Source organism: Onychostruthus taczanowskii, unplaced genomic scaffold, assembly GCF_017590055.1.
Source record: "Onychostruthus taczanowskii isolate IOZ18803 unplaced genomic scaffold, ASM1759005v1 scaffold9, whole genome shotgun sequence".
Classification (NCBI taxonomy): Eukaryota; Metazoa; Chordata; class Aves; order Passeriformes; family Passeridae; genus Onychostruthus; species Onychostruthus taczanowskii.
Window position 1 is genome coordinate 9,869,201 of NW_024506993.1, and position 15,620 is coordinate 9,884,820.

The window sequence follows — 15,620 nt, forward strand, 5'->3', positions numbered from 1 at the left end:
TACAACCTGCAGCACCACCTTAAAATTTGCTTCAGCTCTACCACATGAAGCTGAGACAAACAAGACACCATGTGCCATTTCACATGACAAAGCATTTATATTTGTCCTGTCCTCCAGGCTGCTGCCTTCTGAACTTACAGGTACACAAAGAGCAGAACCCACACTCAGGTCATTGTGCACCTGCAGTTACAGAGAGGTCAGAAAGTTCTCATTTCAGACACAGAGTCACACCATCCTACTCATACATGCTCCTGAAAGACTGCTTTTGGAGTCTTTACTCTTAAAAACTTAAACAAAATGTAAAGCAGCTGTAAAATTCTCTTTTGTACAATAATTTATCCCAAACATCTTGAAAAGAATCTGTCAACAGGAATGGTCAGTTGCAACACTATAATAAAGAACTTTAGTTTGTGGTGGCTGAAAGCACTTGCTTTTATCCAGTATGGACTTGTCAACAGTCAGGAAATTATATGGATGTTTGCTCTTAAGTCCTGAGAGAGAGGTTAAAAGTTCCTGATCCACTCCTCTTGTTTTATTCACTATTACATAAAACTTTCACTGTCTGTCCAAAAATGATAGAAACAGCACATCAGAGGACAAAAATATTGACATAACTGTAAAAAAAAAAAAAAAACAAAAAAACAAAAAAACAAAAAAAAACCAAAAATCAATTTTAATCTATTATTCTTGCCACTGGATTGGCAGCCAGAATGTTCAGTATTCCAATCCTGGCTACTGAATCCCATTTCCCAAACGAGAACATGGGCAGTACTGCTTTCTAATCCCTGGGGTGCCACATCTGCTTAAAAGCTAATTCCTGTTCCCAGGAAGAAAATTTCTATGTTTTCAAAACTACAGACAGCTCCCGCTGCTCTCTGGAGCCCGAGGGAGCAATAATGACATTCCAGATGTGCACAGGGGTGCCAGGGGTCACAGAGCCCTGCACCCTGACTGCTGCAGGTACACAGCAAAGGTGGCACTCCAGCCTCATCACAGAGGCATTCCCAGGGGGATGTGGGATCTGAATCCCGTCTGCAATCCCACATCAACCAGCCAACACTCCTGCAGCATTTCTCAGCGTCTTTTCCCTCTCAGTTTTGGCTGTGCGGTGACAGAGCAAACCCAGCCGGGCACCTGTTCAGGGTCCTGTTCTGGCTCCGCGTCCGGCGCTGCTCCCAAGGCTTTTCCCGGCTCTCCTGGTACAACACCGGCATCTAGTGGAGACCAGCCCGGAGCAGCCGGCCAGGGACCCGCACATGAGCGGTGGGAAGTAGTCAGCCACCTCTGGCTGAGCATCAACTTGCTTCTTCTCACTTTTAAACTGCTGCTACTGTCCAGCAGGAATCCTGTGCTGTTCATTCTTTCTCGTTCTCGTCCTCCCCAGGAAAGCCATTCTGAAAAAGGTGCTAGAAAGAAACATGTTTACTGCTGCCTTACTGGGAGGTTCTTCAAAGCAAGTGCTAGAGGTCTGTGACTCAACATGTTGGAGCACAAACACTTTCCAGTGCTGGAATTTGGTACATTATGAGCAGGCAGTTAGCAGGCTTTGCTGGGCAGAGCAGTCCTGTTCAGACAAACTCTGCGGAAATAAAACCTGATTTTGTGTGAAGATCATAAAATGGCCTGGGTTGGAGGTGACCTTAAAGATCATCCAGTCCTACCCCTGCCACGGGCAGGGACACCTTTCACTGTCCCAGGTTGCTCCAAGCCCTGTCCAGCCTGGCCTTGGGCACTTCCAGGGATCCAGGGGCAGCCACAGCTTCCCTGGGCACCCTGTGCCAGCATCTCACCACCCTCACAGAGAATAATTTCTTTCAAGATCTAATCTAAACCTACTCTCTGTTGGTTTGGAGCTATTCTCCCTTGCTGGGGACCCCAGAGCAGGATGTAGCACTGCAGGGGGGTCTCACCAGAGCAGTGGGGCAGAATCACCTCCCTCAGTCAATGTGAGACCAGTGGAACATTTTGAAAGCCTTAAGCAGATCTGCCTTCTCCCCAGATGGCAAAAAGGAATATTAGCACCCACTCAGAGGTGGTGAAATGCTGCTGCTTGGATCCCACCCCAGCTTCTTTAGATTTGCTGTTTAATAACACATTCAAGTTTGTTTCTTCAGCTTTCTGTTTTGAGTAGCCCACTTGAAAAAATTTCATTACCCACCTTCAGATTGCTCATTTTCCCCAACCCAGCTGAACATAATAAAGAATTTGGTGCTTTCTACATTTGAGGGATTTGTGTGCTGGACTTCATGGGGGCAAACCTGAAATACAGAAGCAATGCATGTCAGCACCCAGCAGTGACTCATCAATTTGCTAAAAATGTGGCACTATTAACAGAATGGGTCTGACTCCTTCCTTCTGTGTAGCTATAGTGAACAGAGCTATAGCTAGGTTACAGACCTCAGTATACAAACATTGTGACTTGGTAAAATTAACCATCCAGGTTTGTCTCAAGTGAAGAGAAAACCTCATATCATATCCCTTGTTTCAGTTACAAAGTTTCTTTCTCTCTAAATACAAAATCTATTTTTTCAAATGCCAGTTTTATTGCACTGATTCTTCAAGTCAGTTTAGAGCAGAGGATATTTCAGAAGTAACATCACAAAAATACAACTTGCTCTCAGAATTTAGGTTTCTCCTGTAGGCTTTACATAGCTTTTTTGAACAATGGAAGCTCAAGAGGATTTTGTGTTCTTCCCTTCCCTGCTTTTACCCCAGGGAAGGCAGCATTGCTAATAAAACCCACAAAGATCAGCCCTAAAAATAAATATCTTCTGTTGGTCTAGACAGCTCTGGCTCTTGAAAGAATTTGATCTGGGTGGTAATTACACTTCACTTTCGATCCATATATGAATTCAGTACGGGCAAGATATGTCAAACTTTTATCTTTCTATCCTCCCCTGATCCATCCATCAGCATTTACAAAACATTTGTCATAGCAGAAACAGTGCTGGAGATTGAAGCCCTTTGTTCATTCACACAGCAAACAGCACAGACAACAAAAGTGGAAGCTTCTTCTTTACATCACCCTGCCATCATTCTTGCACCATGACCAGACAGAACAGGTTTAAGGGTGAGAAAAGCATCCCTTTTATTCATCAGCTTATGTTACAAATTTGCGTGTCCTTAAGGTCTCTCAGGGAAGGCAGAATGTACATACAAATATCTAATGAAAGAGCTCATCTCCCTCTCAGTGCTGAGCTTCCATTCCATGCCCAGACCACTGGCTATTGCATTACTGATGAGTAGTGGGCTGGGAGGTATCAATTTTACAAGAGAATGCTTGTCTGATGATAACAACACCAAAATCTGGTGAGCACTCTGTTTAGACACAAGAAAGAGAAAGCAAACCCTTTTACCATCCATCTCCATGCTGTTCCAGACACTGTCTCTGTGTTTACCTTCTGGCCTCAAAGAATTAGCAGAGCAGCTCACTTGGTGGTGAACAGATTTCTGTTCTTTCACTTCTGTTCTTTCAGCTGATGGCCTTTAGAAAGTTCTGTCCTCAGGCTCCCAGATCTTGGTGCAAAAATAGGTGAACAATGACTAATCAAGCATCAGGGACTGGAAAGGTATTTTTGTGATGAGTGGATTTCCCATCTGGAGCACAATCGTTCTCCTAAGTCCACTTCACTAGCTTCTAACTTGCCAGTTGCCAGATGATAAGGGGTTTTTTGATACTTAAATAATTCTTTTCATTTTCTCATTGTTTCTGTAGCTATTTCCACCACCTCTGTTTTAAAAACAATTGAAAATGGGAAAAACCAATCTAAGTCTAAATGCCTGCCTTTGCCTCTCTACAAAACCAGATTCTTCTCTTTCATGGTAAAGATCTTCATTAATTTCACTTCAAGGAAAGAATTTAAAGGGAGGAATAGTATTACTCATTTGCCTGCTGTGCTTGGCAGGCAGTGACATGTACAAAGCAAAGCCACAGGTCCTGTTATTGCCTTCAAGTTAAAGGAAAAGAGAGACAGAAACAAAGGCATTGCTGTTTCACAGAAAGAGAAATGAGTAATGGATATTTTGTGGGTCACACTAACCTGTATGGACACTTCTGAGTAATTCCTTGAATCCTGAGGTCTTCAGGAGGTCACTTGCTTCATAAACATCCATTTACAGTAAACTTAGAAAACATATAGCTCTGGATAAAGTGGTTCTCAATTCTCCTTCTACATTCTGTTGAAAATTTTTTGCAATCATGTCAGGATCACTTGTCTAGTTTCAGGTTCAGTGGTGGGGCTTTATACCAATATCAGGCATTACAGATTAAAAAAACATGTCTGAAGTTGTTTGATAAAGTGAAGAGAATGTCTCCAGTCTTCAAGAAAACATATCTTTGTGCAAAAGCTGAACTTGAGAATGCCCACTGTTTTCAGTGAAGCTGTGACAATTCCTACCAGCAACCCCTTACATTTAATTTCCAGCTCTGTTTTGATGCTCCTTGCTGAACTCAAGACAGACTGAAGACAGAAACCTGGTGAGTGTCTTAGCAGAGCACCTAACACAATGGAATCCCAATCTCAGTTTGGGCTTTCAAGCACTACCAAAATATGCACAAGAACAATTAACAAAAAGTAATCATGTTTAGAGGCCTTCTGACTAAACCTGAATACCACAGCTGTCTAGATGAGAGTGACAGCCCACAGACCATATCTGACCTATGGGATGAACCTGTCCCAGTCCCAGATGATTTTGCACCATACATTTGCCAATATATTCATCTGGAAACTGTGATAGTGCAAGAAAAGAAAAGGGCAAGGAGATGCAGCCAAGCCTGCCTGTGACTGTAAACCTGATCCTTGATGCAGGGTTTAGAAGCCTTCCAGAAGTGGCCAGAAGCTAAACATTGTGTACTCAGGTAATCCTAATTCTGGTTCACAATTTCTTCACTTGTACCTTAAATAAATCATTTAACAGCCAGACTTCAACTTTGCACATCAAAACTGCTTATTGACAAAGCATTAAGGAGAGAGCTGGAAGGGAGATGTGAAGGTCACTCAGCATTCATTTGCTGCTGAGGCTGAGCAATCTCCAAGCGATCCATGACTGCAGTGAATGAATCTCCAGTCCCTCTGAAGGTTTGGGGTTGGTTCAGGGGGGCAGAATGCTGTGTGCAGAATTGATGGCAGCTACAAACCAGCCCTTCTCGAGAATTCAGCCCTAGACATGCTGAGACAGGGGTGAGGGAGTTTAGGAAGGGCTGTGTGGCAATGAACACAATACAAGGAGGATACTAATGCTATGAGCCACAGCATTAGAGTCTGAAATCAAAAGTTTCCAAGAACCTGTAACATGTGAGAATGTAAGAACAATCACACTGAGCCAGCTGACAGCTCCCTTTAGCCCAGGGCATTGTTTTCAACATAAGGTAAAGAATATAAGAAACAAGGTGTGTGTAGAGCAATTCTTCCCCAGGGACAGCCTCCTACTCTCTAGCAATCAACAGTTTATCACAGAGAGATCACACCAGAACTATTGAATTTAACAGTCACAAACACACCAACCCTCCATAGATTATCCTAATCCCATTTTTAACCTTCATTGACTTCTGAGCTGCATAACATCTCATGGCAGCAAATTTCTAAATGTACCTAGGAGTTGCACAAAAATGTGCTTCTGCGTTATCAGCTGTAAACACAAAACTGGTTGGTGCCATGCAGCTACTGGCCAGAGCAATGCTCATTTCAGCACAAAGTACTAGACTTCATTAACGTCCTGGGTAATTATGACACTTTAGAGTGCTTTTAAATAACAATGTTTTAATGCAGCCTTGGAAGGAGAAAAAAAAAAAAAGGTATTTTCAGGAGCAGGCAATGTTGGGTATCATCCAAAGTTCCTCCTCTAGCAATGCTCCCTACCCACTGTCTAGACCAAGAATATTCAGATAAGAATCTGAATCCTGATCACTACACTGGAATCTTAGGCATGTAGACCATCATATATCCCTAGCCAGAACACTTCTCTCTGTGCTACATGCCACTGCTCTGAGAGCAACAGCACAGTCTGCTGCAAAAAGTTATATTAAAATCCTGTAACAGATGGAGGGGGAAAAGCCTCCTTTGCCTTCTGCACACAACTGCCTCAATCCCTCCCCACCAGAACTGTTATGTCTCAAAGACAAAAGCCAAAAATGGCTGCACAAGCTGTGTTCACTTCTGTGGCTGCCTGCAGCAACCCAGAGGATAAACAGCAGCCATTTCAGCTGAAGAATTAGGAAAACCATCTAAATGCATTTCTCATTGGTGGCATTTCCAGGGGAGTGCAGAGCAGCGCAGGATGAAACAAAGAAAAGCAAAACCTTCTGCAAACAGAGATTTCAGCATCTGCATAGCTTGCAGGAATATTTCACATTCAGCATCTATCTTTGAAGGTGAAACTTTCTATACTGGTCACTGAGGGAACAATTACATGGAAATAAATTGACACCGTTAACTCAACAGGGTCTGAAGCATATGGGAACAAGTCAGTGGACTTTTTTCTTCCAGAAATAAGCTACTTCTATCATGGAAATAATCTTAATGTTTGCTGACACTGTAATTGAGAATTAAAGCTGCAGGAAAATGTGAGGTTTGCTAAAACACAATAGATATATTTTCCCCATACAATATATGGCACCAAAATATGCAGTATTCTGGGGAGGATAATTAATCAGTGTTCTCTTGCTAAAGTTCTTTCAATGGTCTATGATTGTCTGTGTTGGGGGAGACTATTGAGTTTTAACAGGGAACAAGATCAGGCACCATGGGGAATACTTACATGAATAAAGATTGCATGATCAAGATTTTTGATCTGGGAATTGCTATTCTGTAATCATCTGTAAAGCACCAGGAGTGCCCCTGGCACTGCATATATAATAATAAACTATTAACAATAAATCATGTAATTAAATCGTCACTTCCAACATTCTTTTCATAATTCTTGCCTCAGATTGAAGTTCCCACATCAGACATGTTAGGTCCTCATAATATTATTAAAGCTCCTACACTTCAGCTTTTAAAATTCCCCTAGGGATCTATTGTTTCTTTGTTTAATGTGTTTATGAGCCAAAGGCCCCATTAAATACAATAGGGAAACTCCCAGACCTTTAAAAACTTTGCCACCAGAGACATTTCTTAGGAAACAGGACCATTTTTGTCATTCCATCGTGTAACTATTGGAAAGTCTATTGATCAGAGAAGTTCTAGGAGAAAAACAAAAAAATATTCCACTTTCATGGATCATCAGGTCATTAAGGCCACAAAGCTATACAAGGCAGAACTGTTATATGCAGACATTTCCCCTCCTCCATAGCATCTGATCATTCACACAATCCCATATGAAGAATATTTTCAGTTATGATTGCTCTTTGTGCCTCATTGCCTTTGTAGATGCTGTCTGTAAAGATAAGAGCAAGCCCACTTGTATTTCCTTGGTCTGGAAGGTGAGGAGATGGGCACACACTTATGTTCCTCTAAACCCACACTGTACATTGTCCTCTACAGATTTAAACAGAACATTTGGTCTGAGACAGGATATGCTGCCAAAACCAGTGGAAATTTTGATGATCAAACACCGACTTTTAAAACTGAATGCCCGTCTACCTTCAACAGGACTTAAATATGGAAAGAGGTCTGTAGACAACAGGAGAGAAGGATGAAGCTACTATCAATGTGCTGAAAAAGCTGGAGTTTACTAGAAATATACTTCATGGGCTGAACCCTTGTTGAAAATTATTTGACACTGTAATCCAGTGTGTGTTATGGTTTATTTTAGAGGGGTTATTTTATGCAGCTGTGAGATTCTCCTCAATTGCTTGCCACATTTCTCTAAAAGGTAAAACTCACTCAGAATTTATTTAAGTCTCTGAAGAGAAGCCACAGAGGATAAACTGGGGTGCTCTGATTTATCAATCCCAATTCAAAGAAGGCACAAACCTAAGCGGGGAGTTCACACTTGTGTAAAAATACACCCAAGGGATATGCAGAGTTCCTGTGTAACAACCTAAGTCTAAAGTGAAAAATGCCTGGCAACACCATGCCAGTGAAGATGGCTCATCTGTAGTTGAGTTGACAGTTTCTCAACATAAAAGAGCTTAGAATGAGTTTAGTGTGAGCCATGGCTGAAATGGAAATTCCTTTCGCCTTGACTAATGCATTTTAAGTGACTCCCACTTAGGGTCAGAAAATTACAAGTTCTGTTTTGTTAAACAGTTAAAAAAACCAAACATTATCTGCATTAGGCTGGAAAGTTCTACATTCCAGTGAACACGAGAGGGATGGTGAACATAGCCTGTGGCCAAACACAGCCCACGCAGAGCTTCACACTGTTGAAGCTTTCATCTTCAGCACCCCAAGGTACAGCCCACAGAGGCTGCAGGATCCCAACAGGCAGTGCTCCATCCTGCTCCATTCCACATGCCAGGACCTGCATCTCCCATGAGTACACTGTCACAGCACAACTGAAGAGGCTTGCAGCTCGCTGTGCAAGCCTTCAGGAGGTGGGGGGCTTCACTTGGACTTCAAGAGGGTGAGACCAAGGTGCAAGTTCTGTGACCAGCCTAGCTCCCACAGGGCTGCTTCTTATTTAGAGTTACTAATGAATAGTGAACGTACTCACCCATGGGTTTGGTGATTCCTGATAAACTGCATTCTCATGTAATCTATGTCCTGTTGCAGTAAGGCAGAAAAATTATAAAGATAGGCCTCATAAAATCAAGCCTGGTCTCCTGGAATCAATGGCTGGCCTTGTCAGGCTAGCCCTTTGCAAGTTCCCAGGTGAAAGCAATCCTGGTGTGAGCAGTTCGTTAGCATAACAAGCTATTCCTGGGTGAAAAACAACCAGCACCTGTATAAACCGTTTTTACACCATTAGAGAAATGAAAACTGCCCTTCACAAACAACTTTTCCTGCATGTACACACCAGGGGTTTGAGTGACCAATCAATACAGGGCAACAACTTGTTACTGACCAATAAATTAATTGGCAAGAAAGCTACTAACCAATTGGAGTCACACAGGAAGTCTGTAAAACTGTATAAAAATGAGTTATGAATAAAGAGGCGGCTTTTTTCCACCATGAAGAAAATGGAGCCCAGTGTGATTTATTCCCATGTCTCCCATGCTAATATTTACAAGTCACTAAACAAGGCAAACCAAGTGTGTTTTGGAGCATGTCCCTCCTACGTCTCCAAATTCGTATGGAAATTGAGTATCTGCTTGTTTGTGAAGATATCTGAAGGAATATGATTGTGCAAAAATTCACATAATCAAGAGAATTTTCATGGCAGATAATTTATATCTCACAACTCGGTGTTAAATAAGGAGGAGTGCTAGAAAAATGAAGCTTGGATAAATGAAGCTGCAGCTCTATCTCTGTAATACCTTTACAGGACTTCATGGTATAACTGTAATGAAGAGATCTGGTATCATAATCTACTTTCCCAGATTACCAGTGGAAAGTTATAACTGTGATTAATACACATATGGTATCTTACCAATAAGAAGTGTTGCAGACAAGTTCTCCATACACCTGTGAAATGGCTACAAAGGAGGTTTGCATGCCAAGAGTTCCAGTCGAGTCAGATGAGTGCCTAGAGTAGCTCCAAAGCTACTGGTACAAAAACCCTTCTAGAGGTAACAGTTGTGTTCATGACATCTGAGTTATTTAGCTGTGGTAACAGAATAAGAAAGGATAAGAAGAAAGAATAAGAAATTTGTGATTTCTCATTCCCAAATCTTGGACCAAATCTGAGGATCACACCTTGTTTGTTAGCCTAGTATTCTATTCTGTCCTTTGAGTTACCTTTTGTTGAGTTGAACTTGAGTTGGTCTGATCAACCATCAGCTCTCTCTTTAGAGAAAGAGATTAGAGATGGAGTTATTCAGGATTGATCCTTTTTTTTTGTGGGTTTTGTTGGTTATTTTAAGTCTCACACTCAAAAATGTATTTTCATCTTTTTAGTATTAAACCCACATGTAAACTGATACTCTACTATCATTAATCTCTTTTGTTTGCTTTATGTATAGAAGAAAACTATATTTTGTCCTGTAGATTCAGTTAAATTCCTCCTTCAATGCCTTCAGTATTGGAGGTTCCAGCTTTCTCCATTTTAGCAGTGGAAACAATGATCCCTGTACTCGTGGCCAGGCAGCATTCCTGGGTTTGAGAGACCCTTTACAGAGGACAGGGGTGTACCCTGTTTGCACTTCTGCCATGGGCTCAGCATGCAACCTTGGAAAATATGTTTAACTGTAATATCCTGCTTTCTTTTCTTCAGATGAAAGAAATTAGACAATAATTTATAGCCTCCTTTTAAAATGCTCTCAGATTTATGAATGAAGCAATCCTCCTTCCCTTGCTGCTGCATTCCTGCAACGGCTTTCTGTTGGAAACAAAGGATGTCGTGATAGAAGGGTGACTAATAAGCAGCCTAACACCAGAACGAATCTAGTACCAGGACAGCATGACCTGCAGTAATTCTGCTCCTCTTAGACACACACCCAGGATTAGCAGTCACCCTACACAAGTCCCTCAACATCAGAGCAGTAAAAAAAAAGGAAAAAAAAAAAAGATAAGATAAAACCTCTTGTCCCAAGCTTACAGCTCAAAGGACACAAAATACTAAGTTCATTCCTAACTTATAGAGCATTTATTTGGAGGAAACTCTGGGAAGGAATTCTATGGAAATTAACCCTTGCTTCTCTGGATGCTATTACTACATACAGAGCTTCCATAATTTTCAAAAAATTTCCTAGTCCTTAGAAGTAGAACCTGCCCTGATTAGTTTTTCACATAACCATCCAACCCATAAATGCTGGAGCCAGGCTGGAGGGAACAGTTATGCAACAGAGCCCATGAAAGAGAAAAAACTGCTTGAGGCCAATTGGCTGCTTACATCATATATTTTCATGCTCTGTTTACAACCTCTCTGTGTAGGCATCTCACAATTCTGCTGTATAAATTGTGGGTGAATATCTCTTGATAAAGTAAGAAAAAAACAAACAAACAGCTTATTGAATGTTCACATCAAATTTCAGCTCAACAGTCTTTTAAGTGTCACATGTTGAATGAAGGGTTTGCTTCACTCATAGGCTGAGCATGATGAGTGGGGATAGGTTCCATATAACTCCTGGGAATTATTTTTTGATACCACAAATCACACCACATTCAGTTCTTCTTAGCTTTTTGTATGTATTCCTGCTTGGTCAAGAACCAGCAGATTTGTGTAGGAAGTGTGATGATGGGACTGTTTCTCTGTGCAGCTGAGCCAGGTGAAGAACATTTTTCCTTGTTTTTCAGAGCTGTGTATCAAGGCTGGCAGCAGAGTCAGATGGAGAAATGTCCATTGGGGAAGCTTCACCCCAGCTATGTCAGAACCCTTGACAAGAATGAAACCTTTTACCCTGTTTGTAGGACAACAGTACTAAAAAAAAATACAGAGGAAAACAAAAGTAATGGAAATTTAAAGTGAACTTCATGTTCAGTACCTGAAACATGACATGTAAAGTATTTCTCCTTAACTCATGAGACTGCACACGAGAGAGGGGAAAAAAAATCATTGTATGGACATCACAGTGCCTCAAGAAAGCAAAAATAGCACCAGCAGCTGGATTTAGGATTGAGTACAGAGGGCAGAAATCTTGTGTTACCCACAGGATATTGCAAACCTGGAAGCTGCAAGCAAACAGCACTGCTGGGTTTAGGCTGGTTTTCAGGGAATGAATGCAGGGCAAGTAAGATATAAAGGCTTAACATTTAAGCATTAAAATAGTCTCCATTACATTAGAAAATCTCCACTGAGATTAGAGCCTGTGCTTTATAGATAGGACCACATAAATTCAGAAACAGTTCTGAATATTTGAATTACACCCACAGGCAGCAATAACAATCTGAAGGTTTGGTATAAGAAAGTTGCTGAGAATTGTGTTCAATTTAACTACAGTGTATCCTCCTGGGCTGCAGTGGAGCTTTGGATCTCTTGCCTTTTATAAGCAGCACGTCAGTCAACAAGAATTTAGCTTGGAGGAATGCATAACAAATGTAGAACAAATCAAATTAGCTCTCAGATGTTATCTGTTGATATCTCATTTCTTCCTCAGACTTCTAACCACTGGAACACATCTGGGCAGTTGGGGGAGGCAACTGTTTTACTAAAAAGTACTAAAAATAGGTGCTAAAGAACAAATTACAACATGCTGCATTGCCATACCACCTCCAGCACAGGATGAACCAGGAACAGTTACCTGCTGGAAAAAGAGAATTCAGTCTAGTTAACATGTCACCTTTACAGCATAAAAAGGCAACTTAATAATTGCAATTATGTGCTAAGGATGAGTGACAAAGTCATCTGTTGAAGCAGCTATTTAAAGAAATCAAGATTTGGAGCACCATTTCCTCGTTTCAAAATTTCCCTGCCACTGAAATTTGAAGGCTCCTGAAGAATTAAATAATGCATTCCATGAAGAAAACTAAAAGCTTTATCCTTAATATCCTACATACTTTAACATAAATTTAGAGCAGAATTCTTTCCTTTTTTTTAAATGGAAATAGTTTGCTTACCTGAAAGTTCTTGTGATGGCCAAAGAATAGACTGGGAAAGGAATTATATGAATTGCTGGGTCAAAGTTTTACACAGCATTTCACCCTGATCAGCATTCAGTGACGAGCTGCAGTGACACACACACCTGATGCCATGATGTGCATTACACTGGAGGTTTTACTGCCCAACAATTTAGTGGATTCAAGAAGAGCAAATGAAAATTTACTGTAGGAGAAGTGCCACAACTGTGAATTCTGTTAGGTAGCAATTAGAATACGAATCGCATAACAAACTGTGCTATTGATAGCAAAGGCTTTTGCAGCTTCCCTTACCCACAGAGATGGTAACTTTTCTGTGCCATAGCTGAGTGCTGTGAGAAAGGAACAGGAGTAAGTCACCTGCAGCACTAAGGCTTCTTTTAGAGGCTAAAATTGATCCACTATTGCAGAAGAGTTTAGGAAATTCAGGCTTTGACTTGTCAGTTTAAAGCTCCTGGTGAAAGTTCCTTGCTCAAATCACCCACAAACAGGCTAGAGGACTACAACATCTACTGCAGGCACTGACATGGGGTTTGGGTGACATGAACCAACAGACTGAGACCCAAGACCACCATATTTAGCCAGCCCAGGTGTGTAAAACATAAGCCCTTATTAGAAAATTAATAACTGGTTCTAAAAGCAATTTTCATGACTAAAACCAACGAGAATGTCGCAAAATATGCCTACATTTGAATATCCTGATGCCTTCCATGTGCACTTTGAGGAAGCAAATATCCATGTTTACCATGTGCCACCCAGAGGAAAACTTTGCTAAAACCCCTCTTTGTGGTCAGTCATTACCCAGCTCTTCCTAAGGTTTGTGCAGTGCATTCTGCAACTGCCTGTCCACCCAGCCAGACAGCGAGCACGCCTGCCTCGTCCCCTGCTGGTGCAGGCAATCACATCATGCACTGATCAAATGCCATTGTACAACTCAATAGGCTTTTTGGATTAAGTTTCCAAAATTTGGGAGTGGGCCTTTCTTCCATTCAAACTAATTTGGGCAACAATGAAAAAATTCACTCATGAACAAGGTTTCTGACTACATCTTTTTCCGTCAGTGGTTCATGTTTTCCGCTCCAACCCACATCATCTATTCTCTTCCTTCCACCCATTCTTCCCCCCAAAAAAGGCTGGCTTGGACACTGTGCTTCAATTTTCTGCAGAACTTTCTATTTTTCTTTCCCATTCTTTTTGTTTAGCATATGAAAGGAGCTTCCTGTTTAGAAACATGGGAGTCCTACACCCTCAGTAATGATGTATTCAGCCCATCAGTGATCTTGGCATGAATGCCTTAAAACCTTAATAAGTCTGAAGGGATTTTCTGTACATGCCATCATCATCATCAGTTCAAAAAACAATGCACAGCATTTGTCATCTTGCACTGAATCAGCTCCCTTCCCAGTCTGTTGGTTCTAGTAAGGAAAATCTACTAAGAAAGCTTACTAGTTTCCTTAAGTATTTCAGATGATAGATTTCCAATGAAATCTACAGAACAGAAACAGAAGCACCAAGAGGAGAAAGTGCTGTTGCAGAATTCCCAACATGATCAATACTGTCCTGCTTTTCCAGCCCTGAATCTCTGTAGCAGCCTGCCAATGCTCACACTGCTCAAGGCTTATTATAACTGTATTGTCCAAATCCTGGGCTTGTCCTGTGTGAGGGAATAGGAACGAAACATGTAATGTAATCCCTGTTCAGCTTAAAAAGAACCAAACAAAACACATCTCCCCACACCCTACCTGGCCTAGAAGAAAATTATATCTTGTTCAAATATGTAGGATGGATTCAAAATATGAGTCAAAAAAAGGCAGCAGCAGCAATGACTTGAAATAAACTGAAATATTTGTCTCTTCAGGAGTTCAGTGTACAGAAGCACCTAAGTGCAGGCTGCTCCCCTCTGCTGAATTGGAACAGCAGTGGAGTTCTCCAGTGAAGGCAGGGGACAGCACGTGAATCAGTGGGTGCAGCAGCAGCAGCCTTGTGAACCAACACAAGGGCAGCTCTTCCCCAAGCAGGGCTCAGCAGCACAGTGGTCAACCTCAGTTTATTCTACATGGTGCAGTTCTTTAGCTAATTCTTCCCTGAGAGAAGCTGCCAGCCTGGCGCTCGTGCATCTTAACCTCTGACAAAGCAAGGCACATACACTGCTTCACTTTAACTCTTGTGGGGACTTGCTCTGTGCCTACATAAACATCAAAACATATTTTGATTTTTACTTCTGGGTGAGCAGCAGAGTTAATTTAAAACTGTCGGCAAGTGTCATCCTAATTAAAAACAAATGACTAATTGTACAAGTACAGGGCCTGTTGACACAGGCTACAAATATCAAAGCCAACAAATCTTGAATTTGAGGAAAAGCAGCACCATCTAGTGCCCTACAGTAGTCAGATCCAAAAATCAATTTCACAAGCCCACAGAGAAATTTCAAGATAGCAAACACTCACAAAAACAGTAGGACACCAGAGGTTTAACTCTACCAGCACTTCTGATAAAGGGAATGGTGTAGTAATAGTCTTGTTAAAAAAGAGCTCCCAAGAGTGAGATGTTTTCAGGAAGAATAGAAATTCTTTAAAGACAAACTAAGAAATTATTCTGCCATCTATAAAAAAGATGCAGTCCAAAGGCTAAAACTTACCAGAAGGCTACTAGTGTCGATAAAATGTTGGTAGAAAGAAAAAGCCAAACTTCAAGAAGTACAATAACAAAAAGTTCTAGCAGACTGAAAACATAAGACAATGTGAAAAGGCCTGAGATTTGAGAAGCCTTGAGAAAATATTAAAGGAAAATGAACAAATTCTTTTTCAAACTCTTCAGAAATAGCTATCTTGAGAAATGGTAAATAAAGCAAACATATGATCAAAAAGGAGGAAGAACAAGATGAAAGAGACCAGACTGCAAGAAACTTGTCAAATGTTTTGGGCTTTGGTGTGTTTAGGATTTTTAAAATTTTTTTTGGGGGATTTATTGTTTGGGGTTTTTTTTTTTTTTTGGGGAGTTCGCTTCAAGAAGTACAATAACATTAAAAGTTCTAGCAGAATGAAAACATAAGACAATGTGAAAAGG